Here is a 4,717-nt window from a genome sequence, read left to right as displayed (position 1 = left end):
TTCATGTTGAGCACAAAGGCGCCTTTACGCTCCATTTTGGTGATGTCGAAGCCCTCCCCGGCCAAGTTGGCACCTGGAGCAAATTCTGCTTCTACGCACTGTCTGGGTGTCCCTTCTGTGCATGACTGACAGGAAGGCTGAAGGAGGGACAGCATGAGGCCAGCCCAGAGGACAATATTCAACTGAAACATGTTGCCGTAAAGTTGGATGATGGAGGCAAACTGGAAAAGAAACAGTTTTATAAACATAAGCAAATCATTAGCACACAATAAATCTTCCAAACTGAATGATCATATGTCACTGGGCCCTACAATCTGAATACAGCAATGTAATATCCAGTTGTGAACAAAAGTTTACATACACCTTTAAAGATCATGTATATCACGGCAGTTTTGAGTTTCCAATGACAAGTAAAACTATTACTTTACTGTTCTTTCATAGATTTATTATAGATCTTTTGGAAAGATTGCAAAGTCTGCTGGGTCAAAAGTATACATACAGTAACTTGAATTTTCAGTTTTGGTGATATACAGTTGAAGCCAGAAGGTTGCATGCACTGTACAAAAAGATATGTAACTTTTTTGTCATGATCCACAGTGAAAGTGCAAATTTGTGGGCAGAGCTTAAAAGGCTTGTGTGAGCAAGGCAGCTTACAAAAGATTCAGTTACAGCAGTTCTGTCAGGAGGAATGGGCCAGAATTCCAGTAAACTGTTGTGAGAAGCTTGTGGAGGGAAACCCAAAACGTTTGACCCAAGTCATACAGTTTAAAGGCAGTGCTACCAAATACTAAGGAAATGTGTGCAAACCTCTGACTTTGAAGAAAGTGATACCTCTCATTTTTCTGACTTTTAGCAAATAGAAATGATTTTGGTAATCCTAACTGACCTAAAACAGGAAGAGTTTAGTCTGATTTAATGTAAGAAAGTGAGAAAAAAGGTTATGTGTCTTTTTATACAGTGTATGTAAACTTCTGGTTTCAACTGTACTTGATCTTTACAAGTGTATGTAAACTTTTGTTCACGACTGTAAACTAAGAAAAAGAAAAAAATGGTAAAATTCATGAAATATTAAGTCCCATCTTTGAAGTTACATTAACAAAAAAAATGAAAAAGCAAAAGTCAGCCAGTGATATTTTCCGAATCATACTTAGCTGCATGTCACAGTGATACCAAACAAAACACACAGAATACTTTTTGTTATTTGAAATACTTGATCACATTTGATGAGCTTTCACCACTGATTGAACATGTGTGACAAGTACTACAAAAACAAAATTATTGCTAGATAGCCTAATGCAAGTAGAGCAAAGATCTTCAGTTTTGGAATGGTTCCCGTCATATTTGCAGATTATGAATCAATGGCGTGATGGGAAATAACATTGAAAATTCCCAGCTTTTATCGTCATTAGTTCCTGAGATATTGTTATCCAAACAGTCTCATATTTCAATATAAGAAAAAATGTGTTCAAAGTGGGTACATGGGCAATTTTGTACCTTTTTACATTATCTTTACTTTATTCTTACATACATTTATAAATGTCTATATTTTGTTCGATAATCATTTCAGGAAGATGAGAGATGGTTGAGCAGAAATTGAATATTTGAGATGGAAGTACCCTGAATGAGTCAGACTAGGTTATGTAGGAAGTGCTATCTTGAAAAAATGCATTTTGTAGGTGCACCCAGTGAATGACACCTCACCCCTCCAATGGGCCTGAGGTCTCGACACGGAGTTGACTCCGAAAACCCTGACTGTTTGACAGCTTTTTTTTGTACTTCACGACCGGTTGCATAACTTTGGGCATACAGTGAATCTACCAACTCTTAGAAGTGTCTGAAGCCTTTGACTCAGTTTTTTACCCGTAAAAAAGACGTCTTTTGGGAAATGTGCAAACATGCATTGGCATATCAACTTCCAGCCTGTCCTTAAGGTTTAGTGAACATCTGTATTTTCACAGATTCTTTCCTTTGTAGAACACAACCAAAGACAGTGCAGACGGTCCCTATGTAATGTCACTTATTTGTTTCCTGAACAAATGTTTTGAGACTCAGTGTGGTGGCCGGACTCTTTGTAACTACTGGTTAATCAAAAAACGAACAAAGAGGTGAACTGTTCTGTGATGGCACCCAGCATACCACTCAAAGTAGCCACAACCTTAGTTATGCTTAACTTTAAGAAGAATTTAACTTTTAACATACAGGCCTTCGGGGATGCTCAGTCATTTGAGGAACTACGGTTCTGACACATCTGCACTGATTTCACTGTTTAGTTGCAGAGGCTGTTGCTTAACTAAAACACCATTTTCTAGAAATTTCTGTCAGGTTTGCTCTTCTAGAGATAACTAATAACTTTATGGTGTCTTGACAATCTGGAAAACATGTTCTATTAATGTTTCTTCTGCTTTTGATAAGATTTAACAGTCTGTCATCTCAAAGCCTTGGTATATGAGTCTTATCCGAACATTAAATCAGTTTCGATTGTAATCTGTACGATCTTTGACTCTTTTCTTGTGGTGTACCTCAGATTGTGTTTCAGAACCTGTTTTATTTCAATTGGGTCGTATGTTAGAAAGCACCCCATTGCATATTTCATGAGAAAGGAAATGTATTTGAAAAAGATGCACAAAGTGAGTTCTAATTTGCCTCAGCGATGTTAACTTCTTGCTGATCTTTCTCAAGCTAAATGAGAATTAGGAAAGCTGTCCTCATTTTCAGCCAATCAGTGTCTGTCAGTGGTTTAATGAACTTTCTTGTGGTTCTCACATGTTGCTCAATGTGCAAAAGACCAGGTTTCACATAATAAACTGTCATTTTTTTTGTAGCTTTTCACATTAGATCTGTTGCAGAAATAAAACATGACCAGTCTAACTATAGTTCTGTAAGCCAGTAAGTTATCTTGATCTTGTGTCTGTGGTTTACTCAGGATTTCCTCCCTGTTACCAAAACATGAGAACAAATATACAATTAATTCACGACTCTCTCTTTGCATTTGAAGCACCACGTGGATCAGCACCCATTTATATGTCAAATTTTTTTAGTCATTGTTGCAGCTTCAGACTTCTGAGATGATCTTGTTAGTTGTTCTTTTCCATTCCATGTTCTTGGTCAAAATTCAAGGGTCTCTGTGGTACATTTTTGTACTTACGGGTAGGTCTTTTTGCCCCATTACCATTTTTAAACCTGTATTAACACGTTTACAAATGTTTTTGAGTCTTCACAATAACACATTGGCTATGGTCAACATTTGCTGTTCTGAAATGCGCTCTATAAATAAATTGACTTAAGCATAGTAGCATGCTGAACATTTAAAGGTGCTCTCACAAATGCAAAGTGACTAGCTATACCAACAAAGTACTTAACATGATATTAAATAACCGACAGTTGGTTGTACATATTCAATTAAGAATATTTTCGTGTTAGCAAATCAGAGTAGACTCACCTTTATGTTGCTGGTTCTAACTGCATTTGTGAAACTGACTGTCGTCAACTTCAATACCAATGCTTGGCGTTTAAGAGTTAAAAAAAAAAAAAGCCGAGCAGGAGGTAGTGAGGGGGATGAGGTGGCAGTGGTCTTTATGATAGCAGGAAAAAAGGGGGGGTTTGACAGTTTCATTTTTGCTGATCAGTTCTGAGGAGGAGGAGCCAGTGGTCTACCGACAAACTCAAAGCGTCAGAAAAAGCATGAAGTCGAACTTGTTTTCCAGTCAGTATAGAACTAGGGACCACAAACCTGTCATTTCTCTGAAGTGGTGCTGGGCTGTGGCCGTACTAAAGGAGCAAACGGAACCGTCAGCCACCAATCAGCAGCTTTATAACTTTATGACCAATCCACAGTAACTTAATTGTTCTACAATGATAAGCTGAGATAAAAAAATGTAGGTTGAGTCTGTGGGAGAGCAAGGTAGAAGGCACCTCAGCAGCAATTACTGAAAATAAAGGAAAAGCATCAATTTGAACACACAAGCAAAAATAGTGCTACATCAATGAGTGTGCTGAAATGTCTAGTTTATTTTTTAAAAATCCACAAAGGTAAATCGAAACTGTTAACAACAAACCAATAAAATCCCAAAAGTAACAAGAACATGAGTGAAAACTGATTCATTTAAAACAATGCATAACAGCAATAAAGAGATGCATTAAGCAGCAAGGCCAGAAGGGAAACATGACAGCACTACATGAGCCTATGTAAATGTAACAAACACACTTTCAATGCTTTATAAAGGGCACAGTAAAAAGCCTTTTAAAATAATGCTGAATAAAATTGTAAGTAAAAGGCGCATTGAATCAAACTCACACTTCAACTGCTGCAACGACTTTCACATGATCAACTGCTTTGATGTTTGTTGTATGTATGAATGTGATAAAATAGTCTTTTCTATGTAGTCTAAATTAATATCCCTCTCAAAGACCTTAGGAAACTTTAATAATAACTAAACATTAAATTTGTAAAAGATCTTTTGCAGATGTTAAGTTGCCGTCATTTTGTCTGTTCTTTCTGAACCAATGTGTTTGTTGTGTATTGTTGGCAGTAGATATTGATTAATGAATTTTGCTTTAATCTGTCTCAACAGTAGACTATGATAAACTGTTGCTAATGCGTTGACTGTAAGTGTTAGTAAAACCAAATGCGTGTTAGTTTACACCATACTTGTGACTCTCTGCAGTAGAAGTGTGGTTTTTCCATGAGCTTGTTTCATCCACAAACACACCCATCTCT

The sequence above is a fragment of the Stegastes partitus genome, unplaced genomic scaffold (genome assembly GCF_000690725.1).
Source record: "Stegastes partitus isolate 25-593 unplaced genomic scaffold, Stegastes_partitus-1.0.2 Scaffold1038, whole genome shotgun sequence".
Classification (NCBI taxonomy): domain Eukaryota; kingdom Metazoa; phylum Chordata; class Actinopteri; family Pomacentridae; genus Stegastes; species Stegastes partitus.
Note: the sequence above shows the minus strand (reverse complement) of the source record.